The 16,385-nt window shown below is 44.4% G+C and overlaps 1 protein-coding gene and 1 non-coding gene across 2 annotated transcripts in view; both read left to right on the top strand.

Moving 5' to 3' along the window:
• LOC126474227 (uncharacterized) overlaps positions 1–16,385 on the top strand; it is a 919,981-nt gene that overhangs the window by 347,937 nt on the left and 555,659 nt on the right. The window lies entirely within an intron of this gene.
• Trnat-ugu (transfer RNA threonine (anticodon UGU)) lies at positions 2,007–2,081 on the top strand. The gene has a single exon. It is a non-coding gene; the product is annotated as a tRNA-Thr (tRNA).

Genomic DNA, 16,385 nt, shown 5'->3' with positions numbered 1-16,385 from the left:
ATGATGCCTCGAATGCAATCGGACTCTCCGTTCGTCTTTCAGCAGGATGGGGCTCCACCCCATTTTCATCGTGAAGTTCGTGGGTACCTGAACACGGAGCTGCCGCATCGATGGATCGGCCGTGTTGCAGAAGGGGACGACTGTTTCATGATATGGCCTCCCCGATCACCAGATCTCAGTGCATATGACTTTTTTCTGTGGGGACACATTAAAGATCTGGTGCAAGTACCGCCTCTACCACGTGATGTAGCAGAGCGCTGGGAGAGAATATGGGAAGCGACTGCCACAGTCGACGATGCCATGCTGGGCCGGGTATTGATGTCTGTCGGGTCACTAATGGTCCGCAAATCGAATGTTTGTATAAAAATAAATAAATAAATAAATTTAGAATTTCTCTTCAAAATGCAATATGTATGATATCTGTAAAATATTTAGTTCTTATGCAATAAATAATTGAAGGAGTTTCCGGACTTCTTGTACACCCTGTACTTTACCATGCTATCGAAGCAATTCTAGGAACATTGTATCCACTCTGATGTAAAACATGGTTTTGTATTGATTTAATAACGTTTTGAGACGTAGTGACGTTGCGGCAACGTGATGCGTTAAGGAAAGTTTATAAGCGGAGAGATGGCTAAAATGGCTCTGAGCACTATGGGACTTAACTGCTGAGGTCATCAGTCCCCTAGAACTTAGAACTAGTTAAACCTAACTAACCTAAGGACATCACAAACATCCATGCCCGAGGCAGGATTCGAACCTGCGACCGTAGCGGTCTTGCGGTTCCAGACTGCAGCGCCTTTAACCGCACGGCCACTACGGCCGGCACGGAGAGACGAATGGGAGATAACTCTAGTGACGATAGGGGCTATAAACAGGGAAATCCACTGACATAAGCGGCTGTAACAAACAGCAGATTGTTAAGGCACAGCAGCTGGCAACAAGCATCTCGGAAACGGCGAGTATGTCACACATTAAGTACACCACAAAACATCATTACAACCTCGATCGTTCACGTTAAAGTGAATACAATCATTCATCCGGTCATCCCGGGTGCGTTTCATTACACTTTCAGAGCTTCATTAACTTTTGTGGCCTCCACTAGCGTTTATGACTGTCTGACACCTATGTGGCATGCTCCGTGTAAATCTACAGAGGTCACCCTTTGGTTTCTGCCCAGTGAGAGCCCATGAGCATTCATGAAGAGTCTTGTTGAACAGGACGACCACGGAAAGGCCTGTCAAGATCTCCCACACATGCGTGGTGGGGTGTAAGTTGGGACTCGCTGCCGGCCGTGCCGTTACTTCAGTGTTGAGGCTTTGCAAGACATTCACGCTGACGACCGCCACATGGGTCCTGGCATTAGAAGCAATTTAGGGCCACCACCGAATGCAGCAGCCGCCAGATGGTCAAGCAGAACCTGTTCGATGTACTGTCTGGCGGCGAGGCGACCATGGACAACGACAAGATCCGTGTATGCCTGTCAACACCGAAGACTCGCCACATCATTACAGAACCTTGGAAATCTGTCTTCGCCAGTGACGAAGTTGCCAGTTGACAAGAGAGCGACAGAACTGGAGGCGAGAGGCGAGCTGCAATGTGTTCTCGTGTCAAGCGGGGTACTTGAACAGGACGTCCGGGTCGTGAGGTCCTGTATCGTCGTAACGTGTTCATTACAGCCTGATTGGACACAGCGTCTACAGTGGCCCTTCTAACATCGTGCAGCAATGCTCTGGCGATATCCGTATGACTTATATGGATATGTACGAAAGAACAGACACCAAATCCATGTATAGTTCTGGCAATACCGGTCGTGACCTTCTTGTTCTGTGCGGATGCATAGATATTAACCGAACTCTTACAGGACTTGGTATGAATGTCTTCCGCGAGTAATGAGTGTATTGGGTAGGGACACTAGGAATGTAGTGTGTGGACATCTAAGGTGAGAATGTGGGTCTCGCAGGAGGCGTGCGCGAGATAGTCCCTGCAGTCGCACTATCTTCTGCGCACTCGGTGGCTCAGATGGATAGAGCGTCTGCCATGTAAGCAGGAGGTCCCGGGTTCGAGTCCCGCTCGAGGCACACATTTTCACCTGTCCCCTTTGATATATATCAGCACCCGTCAGCAGCGGAAGGTACAGGGTGTTTCAAAAATGACCGGTATATTTGAAACGGCAATAAAAACTAAACGAGCAGCGATAGAAATACACCATTTGTTGCAATATGCTTGGGACAACAGTACATTTTCAGGCAGACAAACTTTCGAAATTATAGTAGTTACAATTTTCAACAACAGATGGCGCTGCAAGTGATGTGAAAGATATAGAAGACAACGCAGTCTGTGGGTGCGCCATTCTGTACGTCGTCTTTCTGCTGTAAGCGTGTGCTGTTCACAACGTGCAAGTGTGCTGTAGACAACATGGTTTATTCCTTAGAACAGAGGATTTTTCTGGTGTTGGAATTCCACCGCCTAGAACACAGTGTTGTTGCAACAAGACGAAGTTTTCAACGGAGGTTTAATGTAACCAAAGGACCGAAAAGCGATACAATAAAGTATCTGCTTGAAAAATTTCAACGGACTGGGAACGTGACGGATGAACGTGCTGGAAAGGTAGGGCGACTGCGTACGGCAACCACAGAGGGCAACGCGCAGCTAGTGCAGCAGGTGATCCAACAGCGGCCTCGGGTTTCCGTTCGCCGTGTTGCAGCTGCGGTCCAAATGACGCCAACGTCCACGTATCGTCTCATGCGCCAGAGTTTACACCTCTATCCATACAAAATTCAAACGCGGCAACCCCTCAGCGCCGCTACCATTGCTGCACGAGAGACATTCGCTAACGATATAGTGCACAGGATTGATGACGGCGATATGCATGTGGGCAGCATTTGGTTTACTGACGAAGCTTATTTTTACCTGGACGGCTTCGTCAATAAACAGAACTGGCGCATATGGGGAACGGAAAAGCCCCATGTTGCAGTCCCATCGTCCCTGCATCCTCAAAAAGTACTGGTCTGGGCCGCCATTTCTTCCAAAGGAATCATTGGCCCATTTTTCAGATCCGAAACGATTACTGCATCACGCTATCTGGACATTCTTCGTGAATTTGTGGCTGTACAAACTGCCTTAGACGACACTGCGAATACCTCGTGGTTTATGCAAGATGGTGCCCGGCCACATCGCACGGCCGACGTCTTTAATTTCCTGAATGAATATTTCGATGATCGTGTGATTGCTTTGGGCTATCCGAAACGTACAGAAGGCGGCGTGGATTGGCCTCCCTATTCGCCAGACATGAACCCCTGTGACTTCTTTCTGTGGGGACACTTGAAAGACCAGGTGTACCGCCAGAATACAGAAACAATTGAGCAGCTGAAGCAGTACATCTCATCTGCGTGTGAAGCCATTCCGCCAGACACGTTGTCAAAGGTTTCGAGTAATTTCATTCAGAGACTACGCCATATTATTGCTACGCATGGTGGATATGTGGAAAATATCGTACTATAGAGTTTCCCAGACCGCAGCGCCATCTGTTGTTGAAAATTGTAACTACTGTAATTTCGAAAGTTTGTCTGCCTGAAAATGTATTGTTGTCCCAAGCATATTGCAACTAACAGTGTATTTCTATCGCTGCTCGTTTAGTTTTTATTGCCGTTTCAAATATACCGGTCATTTTTGAAACACCCTGTATTAATGTATGATTGTAATTTCGTATACGTATGACGCCGCAACGCGGAGATGGCCAGATATCGGTCTTCACGTGGGGCTGTGTAACGCGTCGCCGACCTTGTCCAACTCGCTTTCTGTACTGACATGTCTCCCTGTCCACAAACTAGGGACGACGCATGGAGAGGCGTTGGCATCTGCACCGGAAGTCCATCCTTTTTTGATCAAACAAACCGCCATTGCAGATTGCACTGCATTAAGATGTTGCATTGCATTTGATTGATTGAGTACAAATCCACAAATAAAAACAACGATCTATGTACCTCACTAGAAAAGACTGCGACATCAGTACTCACTTCCTCCTGAGGGGTCATCTGACACTTCAATGCATGACGCAGCCAACAGTTGGTGAATGGCTAATTGCTGCATACGGTGAAAGCGAAGATCTCAAGACATGCAGCAAGGCCACAGGTACAGCCTGTGTCAAAATAGATTTAACAAAAATAAGGGCTCTGAGCAGTATGGGACTTAACATCTGAGGTCATCGGTCACTTAGAACTATTGAAACCTAACTAACCTGAGGACATCAAACACATATATACCCGAGGCAGGATTCGAACCTGCGACCGTAGCAGTCGTGCGGTTCCAGACTGAAGCGCCTAGAACCACTCGGCCACTGCGGCCGGCTTAGATTTAACATACCGGATGTTGATACCCGTGTTCCCCTAATTCATTTGAACAGAGTAAATTGCAGTTGGGACGCCATGTTGGCATTATTCAATGACATTGGTGTTGCATCTGGCTGGCTGGACAGAAGCAGGACGCTCTCCTGTAGACTACTCTGGGCCAGAACGAAGCCAAGAACGCTCCGTCTGTGACGGGGATGGAAGCGGCCGTATGCGTTCAGTGTCATTCCTTCTGCCCACTAGTTGTTCGGTAAGGAGCGAATACACTTCATCCAGAGGTCATTAGTACCTGCAGCTATGAGAACTTCTCGAAAAGAACTGAATACCATCTTTGCTTACAACTTCAGCATGGGCATCACAATCTACATCCACATCCGTACTTTGCAAACCACTGTGATGTACATGGCAGAGGATACTTACCATTTTATTCGTTTTCGGTGGTTTTCTCCGTTGCATTCACGCATGGTGTTAGGGAAGAATGATTGCTTACGCGCGCTGAAATTAGTCCAGTATTGTCATCCGAATTCCTAGGAGCGATGAGTAGCTGGCTGTAGTGTAGAGGGTGCGTCAGGAGGGAAGGTACACACTTTGAGGAGTGTTAGTATTAGTGATTCTGAACAAAACACTGCATACAAACATAGGTCTGTTGTGTAGGACTGTGTAGAAAGCTCTCAGTAGAGGTGGTGCGGCAGCTGTCGTTGTAGGGAACCTGGCTAGCACAAATTTTTATATGGCTCGAAGAATCCTAACGACTGTAACGGACGGATTATCTCTGACTCGTGATATAAAGACTCTTTGGATATAATGTGGAACATTACCTGTGCAATGGTAAGAGTAGGATCGTATTGGAATTGTAAGTAGCGGCACCTGTTGTAAGCTGCCATATTGAGCACCTAATGTAATGTAGTGAATTGTGATAATATTTCATCTCATACAAGAGGATGATGTAAACTAGATTGTAGCTAGGAAAATACTGTATGGAAGATTATAATTTTATGAATGGAAAAGGTACGTTAAGTTTCCTGGTTATAAATTCTCCCTTGTTTGTGGCTCGGAACATTTTTTGGTGTGTTGTAACTCGTATGGAATTTCGTATCTTGGGAAATCAGTAGTGTCTGCACCACGGTCGTTTACGCGCTATTTCAAGAGATTAAATTCCGGTCTTAATCGAAATTGTTACACATCTTGGACGCCGATTCGGGGTACGATTGTGCCTCTGATTATTTTAAGAATCTTCAGAGTCGACGATCGCCGGAATTCTGCAGAGCCACAGAGATTTTATTCCAGGTGGAGTAATTAATTTTATACGTGGAAGAGTGAGAGCTAATTATGTAAAAATATTGGGGAAGCGGCCTCTCTCGTCCAAAAGTTTCCATTCAAGAACAACGTGTTATTCAGTCATAATAATTTAACTTCAAACTTCAGAGGGGAAGAGAAGTTGAAACAAAATAACACTACAAACGGAGGATTTACTTCTAATTCTCCAAACATACGAAGACTCATTACAAATGATGCAACAAGAAATAGTGTCCAGCTGTCAGAGTGGCAACAAGGATGAGGCTGGCTGTGGTAAGGCACGAACGACGGAGACGAATGGAGACGTGTCGTCTTCAGCGATGAGAGTCGCTTCTGCCTTGGTGCCAATGATGGTCGTATGCGTGTTTGGCGCCGTGCAGGTGAGCGCCACAATCAGGACTGCATACGACCGAGGCACACAGGGCCAACACCGGGCATCATGGTGTGTGGAGCGATCTCCTACACTGGCCGTACACCACTGGTGATCGTCGAGGGGACACTGAACAGTGCACGGTACATCCAAACCGTCATCGAACCCATCGTTCTACCATTCCTAGACCGGCAAGGGAACTTGCTGTTCCAACAGGACAATGCACGTCCGCATGTATCCCGTGCCACCCAACGTGCTCTAGAAGATGTAAGTCAACTACCCTGGCCAGCAAGATCTCCGGATCTGTCCCCCATTGAGCATGTTTGGGACTGGATGAAGCGTCGTCTCACGCGGTCTGCACGTCCAGCACGAACGCTGGTCCAACTGAGGCGCCAGGTGGAAATGGCATGGCAAGCCGTTCCACAGGACTACATCCAGCATCTCTACGATCGTCTCCATGGGAGAATAGCAGCCTGCATTGCTGCGAAAGGTGGATATACACTGTACTAGTGCCGACATTGTGCATGCTCTGTTGCCTGTGTCTATGTGCCTGTGGTTCTGTCAGTGTGATCATGTGATTATCTGACCTCAGGAATGTGTCAATAAAGTTTCCCCTTCCTGGGACAATGAATTCACGGTGTTCTTATTTCAATTTCCAGAAGTGTACTATCCCCACGGATGTGGTGAGACGATCTGTGCATGTTGGCTTTTGGAGCGACAGGTGGACTGTCGTCGTTTGTACAGCGATTTCCCTGACGTTTCGCCAACGTGAATGGCTGACCTTAGACGGAAGGCAACATGCAATACGTCGACAAGTTGCCACGGAAGTGTCAAAATGTTCATTAATGCTCTACAGTCTCTAGAAATAAACAGTATTTTCTTTTCTATTTGTTGCTTCGCATTTTTTGCGCCAAATTTTAATTTGTTGCGAATACTAACACTTTGTTCGATTTGTTATTAAAAATAAGCTGTTGTGTTATTGAAAATTAGGATTCGGGATATGTTAATTAACACTTCTATTCGTTTATAAATTGGGAATTCGAATAAAAGTAAAAAAAAATTGGTACTGGACGAGATTCGAACCAGGGGCCTCAGGCTATCGACATTCTTTCGCTATGCAGTAAGGTACCGACAACTAAGCTAATATCCTGCAGATAGTTTTGAACTTTGGTTCTGAAATTAATTTTTTTTAATGTCCTACTGCTTGAGAAAAGTCCAGTCGCTGATCTTCATATCCTATCGTATGGAGGAAAGCGAAGAGGGATGACGAACAATACTTTGCGAGACGATATGGCTTAGGACAAATATAAACATTGAGTGGTATTTGCCAAAGTTCAAGAAAAGCGTGGCAAAATTCCTTCAAGGATTTCGTATTACTATTCAATCTTTTCTGCTAGCAATGCTTATTTCAGCGCAGCATACGAGATAAACAGAACATAAGGCTTGGTTCAGATGGCTCCGAGAACTTAGAACTAATTAAACCTAACTAACCTAAGGACATCACACACATCCATGCCCGAGGCAGGATTCGAACCTGCGACCGTAGTGGTCCCTCGGTTCCAGACTGTGGCGCCTAGAACATGAGGCCATACGACGATATTCCTGCTCCTGCTACGATGTTTCGGCGTCTGATATTAATTCTCTTCGTACTTATTTATGAAGACAATATAAGCACAGTGAGTGTGATTTCTTATGATGAAGCATAGATATTACAAGAACAGACTGGCGTATTACCTAGCTGGATGAGACTGGTAAGCAGGTGAAGCTCACCGCCGTATTAAAGGATGAGCCAGCGGTGACGGAATGAGGAGGGGGAGAGGAGACGAGAGAAGAGGGAAAGAGACGAGATGGGAGGGGGGGGGGGGGACGAGAGAGAGAGAGAGAGAGAGAGAGATATCACGAGCGACGAGGCCGACCGCTGCGCCCACGCGCGGCCGCAAGGACACGCACCTTTGTGTGTGTGTGTGTGTGTGTGTGTGTGTGTGTGTTTAGCACCACTGCACGCTGCAATATCCGGAAGCAGGAAAGATATGATTCCACTGATTTTACCGTGGCACGGCAAACCTAAATCTGGATGGCTGGGTACTCCATTGCTACATCTCCTCAACATCAAACGAAAACTTCTGGGTTTGTCAGCCGTTCTGATGCTGGGACTTAGTTGCTTTTCATCTTTTTACGACAGAATGTTCTCCAAACAAATGTTCAAATGTGTGTAAAATCTTATGGGACTTAACTGCTAAGGTCATCAGTCCCTAAGCTTACACACTACTTAACCTAAATTATCCTAAGGAACAACACAGACACCCATGCCCGAGGGAGGACTCGAACCTCCGCCGGGACCAGCCACACAGTCCATGACTGCAGCTCCTTAAACCGCTCGGCTAATCCCGCGCGACTTTTCCAAACACATCTGGACAGATGTAATTGATATGTATTTTGTCAGTATAGCCCGCATTGGCAAAGAAATCCCTTTTTGTAAATAGTGAAGTAATGTTCCGGCTTAATCGCTTTTTTCATTTTGTGTAAACGTTATACATCATCGTGTTTAGGCCTAAGTGATCACCAAAATCACAGGGAAAGTGTGCAGATAAACTTAAGTAGTCGATTTTACGATTGTACGAGTCAATTTGACAAGATCCAATGTATCGACAGTCTTCTAATATAATTTGGTGATAGCTTAAGACGAAACGCGATAATGAGTATAATCATAAATTAAACAAATAACGACAAGGATTAAAAATTACATTAAAGTGATTTTATGTCATTTACAGGCAAAACCTTTTTGCAACGAATGTGCTTCCTCGATAGTACAGGAATCCAGACTTCCGCCGTGCGCGAACGTTGCCTTCATAAAGAAGAGAGATGAACCACAGGGGGGAAGCCGGGATACGAGTATATCCGTGTGGGGTCGTGTCCTGTACATCTCATACACTACGCTGAAACACCCGTCGCGTTATTCACACAGAATGAAGCGTACAGCTCTGTGCTGTTAGCAGAATACAGTGACTGTTAATGCAGCCATTTTAACGTGGTTTACTTGGACTTTTTCTGCCTGTCATGACGTGGCGCTGAATTATTCTGTCCGCTATCCTCGCAAGCACCGGGGTGTTGAAACACTGACCTCGTTTGCGCAGTATATCTCGGACTGAATGAGAATACATCTGATTCTCCTTTCCCATAGTAGGCTGTTCGCTAGCTTACTTTTCTCTTATGTTAACTGGTTGAAGCTACATCTCGTTCTTCGTATCAGTTTCATTCGTAACACCGCAGTCGTTCTGTTACTTGGTATGTGCTTAAATTTTGATAGTCATTATTATTTTTCATTTTCGATTCCACCAATGCCGCGTTAATGCTCAACCCTATAATAAGTTATTAAGATTTTTAAAATTTAATGTGTACGAAATTTTATAAGAGGCGCCGATGTAAATGAATATTTTGGAGTTGATTCTTACGGTACTTCAGATGTTTTCATTTATTTTATTTTATTTTTTAGAAAACAAACTTAGCAGGCCGGTTGTTGCGCCATAACTTTCAAAATACGTCTTCTGAAGAAAAAAAAATCTGCGTTAATATTTCAGTTGTTGTTGTTGTTGTTGTTGTTGTTGTTGCGGTCTTCAGTCCAGAGACTGGTTTGATGCAGCTCTCCATGCTACTCTATCCTGTGCAAGTTTCTTCATCTCCGAGTAACTACTGCAACCTACATCCTTCTGAATCTGCTTAGTTTATTCATCTCTTAGTCTCTCTCTACTATTTTTGCCCTCCACGCTGCCTTCCAGTACTAAGTTGGTCATCCCTTGATGCCTCACAACGTGTCCTTCTTCTAGTCAAGCTGTGTCACAAATTCCTCTTCTCCCCAATGTGATCTACCCATCTAATCTTCAGCATTCTTCTGTAAGACCACATTTCGAAAGCTTCTATTCTCTTCTTGTCTACTCCATTTATCGTCCATGTTTCCCTTCTATGCATGGCTACACTCCATACAAATACTCTCAGAAGGAACTTCTTGACACTTAAATCTATACTCGATGTTAACAAATTTCTTTTCTTCAGAAACGCATTCCTTGCCATTGCCAGTCTACATTTTACATCCTCTCTACTTCGACCATCATCAGTTATTTTGCTCCCCAAATAGCAAAACTCCTTTGCTACTTTAAGTGTCTTATTTCCTAATCTAATTCCCTCAGCATCACCTGATTCGACTACATTCCATTATCCTCGTTTTGCTTTTGTTGATGTTCGCCTTAGTCCTCCTTACAAGACACTGTCCATTCCGCTCAACTGCTCTTCCAAGTCCTTTACTGTTTCTAACACAAGTACAGTCTCATCGGCAAACCTCAGAGTTTTTATTTTGTCTCCATGGATTTTAATTCCTACTCCAAATTTTTCTTTTGTTTCCTTTACTGCTTGCTCAATGTACAGATTGAATAACATCGGGGTTGGCTACAACCCTGCCTCACTCCCTTCCCAACCACTGCTTCCCTTTCATGCCCCTCGACTCTTATAACTGCCATCTGGTTTCTGTACGAATTGTAAATAGCCTTTCGCTCCCTGTATTTGACCCCTACCACCTTCGGAATTTGATAGAGTATTCCAGTCAACATTGGCAAAAGCTTACTGTAAGTCTACAAATGCTAGAAACGTAGGTTTGCCTTTTCTTAATCTAGCTTCTAAGATAAGTCGTACGGTCAGTATTGCCTCGCGTGTTCCATCATTTTCACGGAATCCAAACTGATCTTCCCCGATGTCGACTTCTACCAGTTTTTCCATTCGTCTGTAAAAAATTCCCGTTAGTATTTTGCAGCTGTGACTTATTAAACTCATAGTTCGGTAATTTTCACAACTGTCAACACCTGCTTCCTTTGGGATTGGAATTATTGTGTTCTTCTTGAAGTGTGAGGGTGTTTCACCTGTCCCATACATCTTGCTCACCAGATGGTAGAGTTTTGTCATGGCTTAGGTCTTTCAGTGCTCTGTCAAATTGTTTTCGCAGTATCATATCCCCCATTTCATCTTCATATACGTCCACTTCAGTTTCCGTAATACTGTCCTCAAATACATCGCCCTTGTATATACCCTATATTTCCGCCTTTCTGCTTTTGCTTCTGTGCTTGGGACTGGTTTTCCATCTGAGCTCTTGATATTCATACAAGTGGTTCTCTTTTCTGCAAAGGTCTCTTTAATTTTCCTGTAGGCAGTATCTATCTTACCCCTAGTGAGATAAGCCTCTACATCCTTGCATTTGTCCTCTAGCCATCCCTGCTTAGCCATTTTGCTCTTCCTGTCGATCTCATTTTAGAGACGTTTGTATTCCTTTTCGCCTGCTTCATTTACTGCATTTTTATGTTTTCTCCTTTCATCCTTTAAATTCAATATCTCTTCTGTTACCCAAGGATTTCTACTAGCCTTCGCCCTTTTACCTACCCGATCCTCTGCTCCCTTCACTATTTCATCTCTCAAAACATTCTTCTTCTACTTTATTTCTTTCCCCTGGTCCGCGCGAAGTAGTCATGCGGTCTAGGACGTCTTGTCACGGTTCGCGCGGCTCTCCCCGTTGGAGATTCGTGTCCTCCCTCGGGCATGTGTGTGTGTGTGTGTGTGTGTGTGTGTGTTGTCTTTACTATAAGTTAGTTTAAGTTGTGCGTAAGCCTAGCGACCGATGACCTGAGGAGTTTGGTCCCATAGTCGTTACCACAAATTTCCAATTTTCTTTCCCCTGTTCTTGTCAATCGTTCACTAATGCTCCGTCTGAAACTCTCTGCAATCTCTGGGTCTTTCAGTTTATACAGGTCCCACCTCCATAAATTCACACCTAAAGGTCCCAGTTCTTTAAATTTCCATCGATTTCAGTAACTGTCGTTTATTAATTGCATGGATATATTTTGAAACAAAAACTGTTATTCCAAAAATCGTTCAAATGGCTCTGAGCACTATGGGACTTAACTTCTGAGGTCATCAGTCCCCTAGAACTTGGAAGTACTTAAACCTAACTAATCTAAGAACATCACACACATCCATGCCCGAGACAGGATTCGAACCTGCGACCGTAGCGGTCGCGCAGTTCCAGACTGTAGCGCCTAGAACCGCTCGGCCCGTTGACTGGCAACTGTTATTCCATTTTATGTACTTTGTTTTGAAGGATCTAAGTGTACCAAACTAAAATATTCTGTAGTTAATGATATTTCACTAGCGATGACAGTTTCGTTCCATTTTCTCAAGTGTGTGAACATGAGCACTTGTTCGCGAATTTGCTCTCAGACTGATAGGTTCTGGCTTACTGAATATTCGTCCCTTTTTTTTTGCGTGGTCTAGCTACTTTTGCGTATAATCGTGTGAAGTGTGGGCCATGTAAATGTTGAGAAGGGAGGTTGATTGGAACTTTTTAGTTTTCAGAGCGTAGTGTGCAAACGGGAAGATAACTGTGCTGTAATTACATTCCACTCGACCGCCGCTTACAGTTAGTTGAAAACCAGTACTTTTTTATATTTGTCTATCAGAATTTAACATGTTTACAGTACTTCTAGTTATAGGACAAGCGGTCTTGCAGAATGTACGAGCTGCGGTAGCTGAAGCTTGGTGACTTTGCTATGTCCTTGGCTGTGCGACGCAACGCGTCTCGCGTTGCTTCGCCGAAGACCCTTGCGCACGTTTTTTCTCGACCCTCGCGCGTTCCTCGAAGGCTGCGGCCGCAGCACTGCCTGCTGACTCACGGCTGCGGGCGGCGATCCCAGGACCGCGGCTGCCGTGTCTTCTTCTGCAGGGAGGGGGGGGGGGGGGGCAGCAAACACGACCTCACAACGATCAAAGCTCGATCCGCACTGGGCGTCGCGTCTAAACATTGCACGACGTATGTCATCGACCATCGGAACGAAGCAGAACGTCACGGAACGTCAGCGTCAAGAATGTTATGCAAGAACGTTGCGGAGCCTGCTAAAATCTGAAGGTAGCCAATTTACGCCCTCCTTACTCCTTCATTAGGTAGGATTTTGTGCATTTGTATCTTCCCAGTTTCTGTTTCATTGCTTGTTTTGATACCGTGACAGATTGCAAATGTTGTCTAAGGACTTGGTATTTTTCCTGCCAGTATTCTTTCGATCAGAGTCATCCAATATCTAAAAGTCAAGGGTTCTACAGTGCAAGGACAAGAAAAATTGCACATTAGTAGATACCCTGTAAGGTTTTTTTGGTTACATTTTTTTAACAGTAAGGCAGCCAGTTCCATTGAGGGCGAAAAAATATTTTTGGCGTAATACGGCAATTGGAAAAAAAACAAGGATAACACAAAAGATGATACGTACCGCCGTTTTAGTATTGTTGTTCCGTAATGTAGTTCTGTATGTGTGTGTATACCTTTACGATGTACAAATGTTAATATTTGGAATCACGTTTCCTATTGTTAGAGCCTGGCATGAGAGTGCATCTCGGTGTTGTTCATACTCAGCAGCCGATTTCGGAAGCTTTGTCTCTCGATTTTAGCGCCTTTCTCGGATATTTTTGCGAACACTTGTAACGCCAGCTTTAACCAGAATTATGTGATTGTAATTGACTTTTCAAGAGCTTCCGAATATCGTTAAAAAGATATATCGTTCCATTTGAAAAGACCACATTTGCTTCAATATCTCGATTGTTAGGATGGTTCAGAATCACATTCCTCTCTGCGCACTATAATTTGCCGAAAACCTCATCAGGAAATGAAAGGGTTAAAAGTCTTGCTGTAGTCATCCTATATTTATCAGTTTATATGCAATTTTGTCTGGTTATTAATATGGGATGAACCCAGTACTTGGCGAGGTCGTTGGCGTCCGTATTTTCTTTTCAGTAACGCGGCAGAAAGCAACACTTGGTTGCAAGACTCCGTTTCGTAAATGGCTCGAGCAAGTAGACTGCTCTTGTTGTAGCGACTAGTCTGTCTTCCGGCGAGTGATATGTCTGACGTAATCGCTGCGACCGATTCACCAGAGCGAAAACGGCCTAAGAGAAGTTTTCCTGCATCTGGATATTATTTAACCGCTTGCAGCTAGCAAGCTGTCGGCACTCCGTACAAGCTGCCAGGCAAAATCTCACACTGGATACACACACGCCTTTGGCCATTTGCTCGCAGTCCGCGCACCGGTAGCGTGAAATTGCCCGGCCGCACACTGCGCCGATCATTTGTTTTTTTTTTTTTGTTTTTTTTTTTTCCGTGGACAAAAGCGGCACTCACACAAAGGAAGGCGTACAAAGGCCGTACCAGCTAATGGCGGCGCCGGCACACACTTAACATGGCGCCACGTTATGCGGCGAAAACTCTTCTCTGTTCCCAGTCCTGAAAAAGTGAGTGCACCTGATTTCCGAAATATCGGTAAGGGTAATGGCTACATCCTGAAATGCAAGAATGTGTGAATGGGCATGCGATAGAGCACCACTACGGCGGTTTTACGCAACCATTTGGACTGTACAAGCTACCCGAGGCTTGATCGATTTCAGCTGTTCATCCATTACGTAACATTAACACTTATAAAGAAAAGTAAATTGCTGACTTACATAAGGCAAGGAGGTGCTGGAACTGCCTCCATTCGTTGTTCAAAGATTTCTGACACCTCTTTAGGATACACTTCATTACATTTTGCAGTTCCGTCTGATAAGTGGGAGCAATTTCTTCACGAATTTTAGTTTTAAGTACATCTAAAGATTGCGGATTTGATTTGTACACTTTTAATGCTTCCAGAGATAACAAGGAGGACATATGTTGTTACTGCTACGTCTAGCTTGAAACGCGTTACAAATTTCCTGTAATAAGACGTTGGGTGTATACACCGTCGCACAGCCCTGCCTGAAACGTTGCGAAATCACGTTCAAACGCAATTAATTTGTTTCCTGAAAAAAAAAATAGGACCTGTTATTCACTCATCGCTAATAGCGCATCACACTCCGATTTTTTGATCATGCAGGAGTGCCTTGTATAGTAGATTAGGTAGGCTTTTCAGAACTCCAGCAACAGTAATTTTGTGAATTAACGCATTCGCTTAGGTGAACCATGATTCACCCGAAAAGAAAGTTAGTTGAGGGTCAGTTTGTGCGTCATGCATCCTATTCAAAATCCATTCATAAAAACGCAACCCTTCGGCAGGATCTCCCGGTGTAGGTTCTTACACTGCACTGCTTTATAGGGGTGTAACTTCGGTAAGTTTGAAGCTGTTTGAACAGAGCCATAGGAAATTCCCGTTTACCGAGGAAGACGTCGAAGTAATTTTACTTCAAGAACACTTCCGGTGTTACGAAATTTATTTATCAGTCGATGGTTCGTACTCCGATAAGGAGCCTGAACATCGGGAAATTCCTCCTGAAATACTCTTACTACACATGCTGATTCTGTACGCACGTGTGAGTCATATACATGAATTCTGAACGTGTTACGAAATTTATTTATCAGTCGATGGTTCGTACTCCGATAAGGAGCCTGAACATCGGGAAATTCCTCCTGAAATACTCTTACTACACATGCTGATTCTGTACGCACGTGTGAGTCATATACATGAATTCTCTTTGGCGGATAGAATACTTTTACTTCGCCATTCCATTTTAAACATTTTCTGTCAATAAACCGTACTGCATCGTCTAAATATACTTTCCGCCAACGCCGCCGCCGAGAGGAAACCGCCTGAGCAGCAAAATCTCCACAGGCGGTTTCGTTAGGGGTTGATTACCCCCTTGTGTACAGACATTTAGTATGTGTTTTTCATTTCCTTGATGTCTATTGAATTAGGAAGCTTTCTTGTAATGTTAGTAAACTTTTTTTGTTACTGAATCTGAGACTATTTTCATGTGTGTTTCCGCAGTGAAAAGGTGTTGGTTTTCTTATCGGAGGAGTTCAAATGGTTCAGAGCACTATGGGACTTAACATCTATGGTCATCAGTCCCCTAGAACTTAGAACTACTTAAACCTAACTAACCTAAGGACAGCACACAACACCCAGTCATCACGAGGCAGAGAAAATCCCTGACCCTGCCGGGAATCGAACCCGGGAACGCGGGCGTGGGAAGCGAGAACGCTACCGCACGACCACGAGCTGCGGACTCGGAGGAGTTCTGAGAATGTTGCATTATCCCATTTTTCCACGCTATTTTATGCTTTTTATAACTTATTTCAAATATTTTGGTGGTCTGTCCTAAGGGTTGAGCGTCACAGCTGTTACATTTAATTGCATTTTTCTCCCTAGCTGCTGTTCTTTTCACTGACGTATTTTGTTCTTCACATTTCCAGTATCTCGATTTTTTTAAATTTTCATTTTTTTTTTATTTTTTTTTATTTTTTTTTTTTAATGATTGCAAAGATGGACTGTGATGGCTTGAGGCGATTAGAATACGTTTGTCTGGTCGCTACAGCAGCGGAG

The sequence above is a fragment of the Schistocerca serialis genome, chromosome 4 (assembly GCF_023864345.2).
Source record: "Schistocerca serialis cubense isolate TAMUIC-IGC-003099 chromosome 4, iqSchSeri2.2, whole genome shotgun sequence".
Lineage (NCBI taxonomy): Eukaryota > Metazoa > Arthropoda > Insecta > Orthoptera > Acrididae > Schistocerca > Schistocerca serialis.
This window is presented reverse-complemented; position numbering and strand designations above follow the sequence as displayed.